This window comes from Monodon monoceros, unplaced genomic scaffold (genome assembly GCF_005190385.1).
Source record: "Monodon monoceros isolate NGI ecotype Baffin Bay Population unplaced genomic scaffold, NGI_Narwhal_1 Super_Scaffold_21, whole genome shotgun sequence".
Classification (NCBI taxonomy): Eukaryota; Metazoa; Chordata; class Mammalia; order Artiodactyla; family Monodontidae; genus Monodon; species Monodon monoceros.
Genome location: NW_021703778.1, coordinates 84,467,571 through 84,476,238, shown reverse-complemented (window position 1 = coordinate 84,476,238; position 8,668 = coordinate 84,467,571).

Below are 8,668 nucleotides of genomic sequence, written 5' to 3'. Positions count from 1 at the left end.
AGATAAGGAGCCTAGTAAGGATATAATTAAAGCAAGACACCCAGGAAATTGTGGGTAAGGATCGCCCGCCTAAAGGATCATAACACATACCCTGAATAAATCAGGAGCCAGAGATTCCAAACTCTGCTTTCCAGAGCAAAACATTCAGGCAGAAGATACCAGGTAGTTAAATGTAAATAAATGGATACCTGTCCAGTTCTCGAGCTCTAGGCTAATTTAAAGCAGCAATAAATTTTTGAGAATGGGATCTTCATCACTGTCAGAGCAAGAATAGAATTCAATTCGGTCCAACAAATATGTACTGGTCACCTTCTCTGCTGCGAAGGAAATGACTGATGCTTTAAAACCGAAAACGGGTCACCAATGGTATTGCTCTAGAGTATTTAATCACTCCACTGGGCTCCCCCTCACATGGATAATAATAGTGCCTGGGCATATATGCTAGATTGCTATAGTCAGGATTAACAAGATTGAAGTAAGACAAAAAGAGAATCAACGATGGAAGAGGTCAGAATCCAGGGGGAGGACCTCAGGAGAAAAAAGAGAGCAACAGAAAGAGACAAAGGTTCCCCCTGTGAAGATACAGTTGCAGGAAACATTTCAACAGCCATAATAGTGTTAAGGGTTAACTCTGAATGGGTGCTTCCAAGAGAGCAAAGTAACAGTAATTATCATCGTCATCATCACGGCAAATGTTAAGGACTCACCCATGTGCCAGGCACTGTTCTAAACGGTTTTCATGGATGAGTTTATTTAATCCTCACTAATCCTGGGAGATAGCTGCTATTATTTTCCTCATTTAGAAAGCACTGAAGCATAGAAGCTAAGTGAATTTCTCAAAGCCACAAAGCTGCCAAACGGCAGAGCTAGGATTCAAATCCAGGCATCCGAACCCCACCACCAGTGCTATGTTGCCCCTCAGTACAAGGCAGTGTGGACTATTGGCCTGTGTCCTTGACCACTGGCCATTAGAGCATGAGCTTCTACTGTCGCTAGAGGAAGCCAAAAGGGAGAGAGTAAAATGGGAATCAAAAGCCCCAGATCTTCTTTTTTTCTCCTCAGCTCTCCTGGGACAGGTATGGATGAGGTCCTATTTAAAAATACCTCTGAGGCAGCCATGCTAACTGCCACGGTTGGTATACCCCTGTCCTGCTAGCTTGAAGGTTCACCCCTCCCCATCCTAGGAAGACCAATCCATTCTAAAGGCGTCACTCAGAGGGCACCCCTGTCTCAGGCCAAACTGGGAGACGTGCCATTTGAACCTTGTGCAGAGAACCAGCCCTGCCAAGCTGCTCCAGATCACTGCTTTCAGACTACTTAAAAATTAAAGAATCTTTATTTTTTAAACTCCATTCTCTGCAGCATCTCTTGAACAAATAATGTTTTAATAATACATATAAGACAACTGGTAATAAAGCAAAATTTATACCTGTGTGTATAAACTGGTATTAAGACAAAGCTGAAATATTGTTACTACTAATAATAAAATAAGTAAAAAACAAGAATAGTTAAGCTGGAAATATAATACTTTTTTGTTGTTGTTATTCCTTTGGCTCCTTAAGTACCAGAAAAAAAAAATCTAAAATTCTCTTTGATTGGGTATACATTTGTTCTAGTGACCTTAAAGAAACTGACAATTGTGCCTCTTTCTAATCCCCTCCTCAGGACTCTAAGAGTATCCTTGGATACATCTTTACCTCCATACTCTCCCCTAAGTCATGCACTTTTGTCCGTGCAACGCCCTCTGTCAGATCCGGGGTGGGTAAATATTTCAGGCTTCATGGCTCCTAAGGTCTCTGTGGCAAGATCTCAACTCTGTCGTTGTAGCAGGAAAGCAGCCACAGACAATACATGAACAAGCGAGCATGACCGTGTTCCAGTAACACTTTATATACATTGAAATTGGAATTCTTATAGTTTTCATGTGTCAGGAATATTACTCTTTTGATTTTTTTTTCCTGACCATATAAAAATGTAAACCCATTGCACAAACAGGAAGTTCACTGGATTTGTCCCAAGGGCCATACTTTTCTGACTCTTGTCTTAGACTCTAAGCTGCTTAAAGGCAAGGGAAGGACTCATCCTTAACTCCCCATCACCTAGTGCAGAGTCTGCATCAGAGGAGAGCTCAGTATCCATATCTTGAATGGCAGAATAAGTGTAAGTAATAATTTTCCCTTGTGAAGATCCAAGTGTAGTTCATTAAGTTTTTGCTAATTTAATTTAATCGTAAGTGCAAATTCCCATGTTTCTAATTATTGCACCCTAATTTCAACCTCGATTCTGGGTATGGGGCTCATACCTAAATGTGTTTATTGCCTTAGTAATTGATTCCTGGTTCATCTTCCTAACTGTTTATTTCCATAGAACACTAGCTTTTCTACCATGAACTTTGTGGTATTCAGTTTTGGCCTTGTGGCTCTATTCCTTAAATCCACCTGCCCAAGATTTTTTCCAGCCATCTTGTTTTCAAAGATGCATGTGAGTGTAACGGGATGTCTTGGCCTGGCGGGATCCAGGTTTCAGGGGCTCACAATGAGTGAAGGAGGTACCTCCAATGCTCCTTAGAGACACTAACATCCTAGATTTACATGGGGCTGAGGAAATGGGTATAGACGTGTCAGGTGGGATGCAAGATTGCAGTGGAGTCTCTGCTTGGGAAAGATCATCGAAAGAACTGCCCGGCTAAACACGGTAACAATGGGGGCTGCAAGCAACCTGAGCTCAGTGTGCTGGAGAGGAGCACATTCACAGTCATGACAAGATCACCGGGGCACATGGCTCTCTTCCAGGGGTACCAACATCACACCCAGATTTCCAGCTCCACCACCACTGAGGCTACAGACGTGAAGGCAGCCACATAAATGGGAGTAACATTTCGGCTCACGACAGCTACTCTGTTCATTGAGGCCCAAGTCCACGGAGCTCTAGCTTGGCTAGTAGGCAATGGTCAAGAGTACCCAGCCGACGCACAGGAGACACCTAGGTACTCCCAGGAATTCTCAGGGTCAGAGAATCAGTAGCACTTCATTTCCCAAGTATATATGATCACAAATGTATATGATCGTGAACTGACAGAATGTAAGCCGTAGCACATGGCTGGCATGCAGCAGCCACTCAATAAACGTTTGTGGACAGAATGACTGAATACAGTATTTTGTCTGTTTAGTCTACATCATAGCCAGCACCTAAAACTGTGCCCAGCATACAAATGGCACTCAATAAGTATTTGTTGAATGAATAAAAGTTGAGTGTGTGCCTTTTCAGTTTATTTTATTGTTTTCTATAAATGAAATTTATTACTGAGAATACCTTTTAAAGATGTAAATAAATTAACAAATCAGGGAAAAGTCTTTGGTCCTATGTCCCGATTTATGTGTTAAAATAAGCTATCACTCTGCCTTATATCATCCCTATGATCCACTTTCCTTTGAACCTGCAGCTACCATTATCCCCTTGTACAGGAGATAAATTATAAATCAGGCCAGCCCGCTACGGCTAACAGTGCTGATGATATGTGAATATCCATTTAGTAGCAACTCTTGCTGGCGTTTTCTTAATGTGGTTTCTCTTGTAATCCTGACAGCTTTATGAATGCTCTAGTAACTTTCAGCTAAATCATCACAGAGTTTCAATTTCCATCTTTAAGCCCTGCGGATAGATCTTATCCATATTATGCTAATAAATAACTGTATCTCAGGTGGATGGTGGGAAATGATCTAAAGGAACATACAAGGCAATATTGTTGGTCCTTGGGCTTAAGCTAGCCCTCATTCACTTATTCCCCTTCAGTGATCAAAGGCACATTAACCAATTAAAAATTAAATTGGTAAATGTTGCTGACATGATTTCATTCTTGCTGTTTACTTTAGAAAGGAGAATCTTTCCAGTGAGTCAGTGCTCTCCCAGCAATTTTCCAGTACCATCGCAAAGCACTGGGGGACAGTGGCAGGCACATGTACGTGGCTATGTTTCTCAGCTAGTAGAAGAGAAAAGGAACTTTGCAGCTATTGTTTAGGGAGCTGACTTTGCATTTATGGCCCTGGCTTCTCTACATCTTAGTACGTCCATACGAAAAACAAGGAACTCTGATCCTTATGGGGTATCATTAATTACACTTGAAAATTTCTTAGATGTGTACAATTACTGGGCTGTCTTCCATTTATTTAAGGGAGATTTTCTTTAAAATGCACTTTTTTATTCCATAACATTTCAGTGTTTCAGAGCTCTCAGAGTTTCAGATGTCCAACTGGATCAACTCAAAGTTTTCTATTTTTAAAAGAGAAGAAAAAAATCAAGAAACAACAAAATATCTTCTGAATGACAAAATGTACCGTGTAAATGACTTTCTTTGGAAGATCTCTAATTCTCAGCCTTAGAGTCTATCAGAAAAGTTGGTATGGTTCCAGAATACACTCCGGTTAGTAAAATGAATTTATAATATCTGTCCATACGTAAATCACATGACTCCTTTTGTTCCAAGTGCAGTTTACCTAGACTGGCTACAACTTCAATTCTTCTTGCACTGAATCCAGTCCAACCCTGCTCGGCTGTCCTAACCATGGCCATCAACAAGGATTTGTTGAACATCCAGGGGCACATTCTTGTGCCAGCAGAGAATGCATTTTCAGTGTCATAGGATGAATGATGGCCCCCAAAGAGATATGTCTATTTCTTAATCCCTGGAACCTGTGAATGTGGCCTTATTTGGGAAATGGTCTTTGCAGGTGGAATTAAGCTAAGGATCTCAGAGATAGCCTAGACTTAGGGTGGGCCCTAAATCCAATGATAGATGGCCTTATAAGATAAACACAGAGTGAGATTTCAGACACAGAGACATACAGAGAAGAAAGCCATGTGAAGCTGGAGGCTGAGATTAGAGTTTGCAGCATTGAGCTATGCAACACCTGGAGCCACCAGAAGCTGGAAGAGGCAAGGAAGGGCTGTTCCTGAGAGACTTCAGAGGGAATGCAGCCCTGGAAACACATTGATTTCAAACTTTTGGTCTCCAAAACTGTGAGAATATTAATTTCTGTTGTTTTGGGTACATCAAAACATTGTATTGCTTTCCATTGCCCTAGGAAAGCAATACAATCAGGTACCAGGTTCAATTTTTCATGCTTGAAGACATGTCTAGGATTTGGCTCTAATGGATTTATTAGAATCCTTTCTGTTTTGGCAAGCAACTCCGCAACTCCAAACACCATCCCCCTACCAGGCCCTGCCAAAAAGACAAAAAATCTACTCTTGTGTTTACTTTAGTCATACCAGCACATAATGTTACCAAAAGAACATAGTTAAGGATTATTGACAATTTGTTGCTGATTATTAAGTTGGTTAATTATGCCTCTTACCCTTGGGTGGTCCTTCTTGTCCTCTTACTTAGAATGAGAAAGATACCGTTGTCATAATATTTCTAGTTGCTCTTTGATGAATCAACAACTCTGAGACAGAAGGAAGATCCAGAATGATGAAATAAGAGAGTATTAAAGACCAATTTCAGCCTGGTCCTGGCCTTGAGCATTTCAGTTTCCCTGAATATGTTTATGCAACTTGGTGATTTCCATATATGTCCTGTTACCCACACTAAACAGACTTGAAAGCAGCATGATTTCCACCCCTTGGATAGTGAGTAATCAGAGTCTCCTTCTCAAAGATACATGAATTCCAAAAATAAAAGCTCCACAGAAATACCTTCGGGCTGGAATGGAGAAATCACCGAATCAAAGAACTCTTGACAGCTGGCTAACAAACAAGGATGTCTTCTAGGGCAGCAAGAAGCCCAGCACGTTGTATAACTGGAAACAACTAAACCACAACTTCTAAACCACTTAACTGGATTTCCAACTGTTATTCTTGATGTCATTATCAGAACAAAACAAAACAAAATCCTAGTATAAACAAAGCTATGCTCAGCCTATAAGCTTTTTGAACAGGACAATATAACATTCCCCAAACATGCCCCATGTTCTCTGTTTCCTTGCCCTTGTTCTCCATGAGTCTCTCACCAGGAAAGCCACTCTCACTTCCCCTATGCCTGCCTATTGAATTCCTACTCCATCCTAAGTCTGGCTTAAATGTCATTTCTCCCACAAAGATTCCCCTCAGCTAATTTCCCTAACTGAGGCATAAGACCTGCCTTTCAATCCCATACTAATCGCTTGTGTCTTCTTCCTCACTCCAGCCCTGTAGTTCTGTGTGTGCTCCTCTGATCATCCTCCAAAACTAGGAGACCCTAGGGGAGTTCTCAACATTGTGACTCAACACATATCCCATGTTAGAGTCAAAGGAAATAGCTACTGAATGAAACAAAGCCAAACAAAATCACTGAACTATACAGGAAAGTAGTGGACCTGGATCCCTTTTCCCTCATCCACACTTCACAGAAGATACTAAAGAAAACATTCAATCATCTCTGACTCTTTCCAAAGAGAACAGTACAGGCTGACCTGGCCTCTTCTCTAAGTCCTCTTTCCAGTTGGACTAAGGACTATGTTTTGTTCGCCTTCATTGTTCCTATATTGCTTATTCTCACACAAGACACATGGTAAGCGCTAGAAAATGTTTGTGAATATTGATCTCAGAAGCTTTCTGGCCAACTGGAATCCATATAGAAGCACATGGTTTCCTGGTCCTTCAGCTCTCTTTGATCCCCCCCAAATCTTGTTCAGTCTCCCTTAGGACCACTCTCAGTATCTCTTTTCCTTTCTATTCACATTGCCATCACCCTTTTCCTCCCAAGCTGTTTTGCTGATGGTCTTCCTGGTCTAGAAGGCAAGATTTGGCTTCTTAAAGCCTTATTTGTTGTCACTGTCATTCATTTATCTATGAGAGAACAGCCTATGTTGCCATTGTCATTCATTTATCTCTGAGAGAATATCTGACCAAATCAAGTCAGAATCCCTAGTCTTGGCTCTAAGGTCTTCCATAGGCTTGATCTGGTCAACCTTTCTAGACTTTTCACTCACTATTTCCCTTAAGAAACCTGAGGTTTTTTGCCAAGCTAAACATTATTCACTTCCCAAGCATACCAGAACCTTTCAATCTCCATATATCTCCTCAGGCTGATTCCTCCACCTGGGGTGCTCACCTCACCTGTCTGGTTACACACACCCACTGTCTTTCAAGTCCAATCCAAGTGCTACTTCTAACTTGACACCTCCCCCAGACACTGCAGCTGAGAAAGATCTTCTGACCCTTTCATATTTTATTCATAGCACCTTCATCAGGGTTGCCTGATTCCATCTAAGCGCCATTCTCCGAGGCTACTCAACCCCAGGCACTGTGTCAGCCACAGGCTTGTCTCACCTACTGCACAAGCCTTCTTCCCACACCTCTACCCCAAGGACCCAGGCAGTGAGTTATCAGTGAATATCTGCTGAATGAAAGAATAAATTAAAGGGTAAGTCATGTATCTGTTCTTGCAAACAGTCAGCTTTGATTATTGGAAAAGGAATAAAATCTGTACAAAAAGGAGTTAATAAATAGTCCTGGAGGGCTTCCCTGGGCAGTGGTTGAGAGTCCGCCTGCTGATGTAGGGGACACAGGTCGTGCCCCGGTCCAGGAAGATCCCACATGCCGAGGAGCGCCTGGGCCCGTGAGCCATGGCTGCTGAGCCTGCGCGTCCGGAGCCTGTGCTCCGCAATGGGAGAGGCCACAACAGTGAGAGGCCTGCGTACCGCAAAAAAAAAAAAAATAGTCCTGGGCCATAGCACCACCACTTGCACCTTCTCACTGCCTTCAGAGAAATGACAATGTGGGAAGATAGAGAACCTTTCCCAGCTGCAGCTCCAAGCCTTGAGGGCTTCCCTGCACCGTGATGGGGTACTGAAGATCACACCCCAAAGTGCATCTCTCCCCACCCCACTGCCAGGTTCTCCACTCTCACCCCCTTTGTGGCAGGGGACAGAGTAAAGGGAGGGCTGGGGGGAGGGGAACAGGATCTGATAACAAAGCAGGTCAAACCACAGACCTAAAAGAGCATGTGGTAAGCCCCAGAGAGTGGCACAGGCAGCGGCCGAAACACCAGGACTGCCTGCCCCTCGGCTGCCCCTTGGCTAGCTCCTGTATCTCCAGGGAGGTCTGCCATTTGGGGCTGGGCTGCAGTCCCAAGCCTCCTCTCTGACCTCCTTATCATGGGGGGCATCACAATCCAGGACTCAGAATTCTCTCCCACTGGCAGCGAGGCCACAGTGCCTGGAAAGAAGGGCTGCACTCAGCTGTCCAGGTCAAGGCAGGCCAGACCGAGGTGGTGGCTACATTGGGCTGTTTCAAATCCTGAGCAAGGGCAGTGAGGAGGGCACCCACATCCTCTGTGGGCAGTGATGGTGGACAGAGCAAAGTGGCAACAGAGCAGTTCTGGGAAACTGGGCCAAACACAAGGAAAAGGGCTTAAACAGGGTGTGGAGGGACCAAGGGTTTGCCATGTGATGCAGGTCCAGTACCAGCGAGTGTAAGAATAAGTGCAGGATCTGACTCCTGAGAGAAGAAGATAATCTCACCTGCACCCCACCATCACTGGGTGAAGAGCCAGCAGCTGGTAACACAGGGTCACGGCTCCTTAGTTTCTCATGATCCAATTTCCAGCTTAGAAGGGATTGTAGATGAGCTGGGAGACAGGTCTCTGGAGGAGACAACCACCCCTGGCTCTGCTGCATGAGGACTTCTG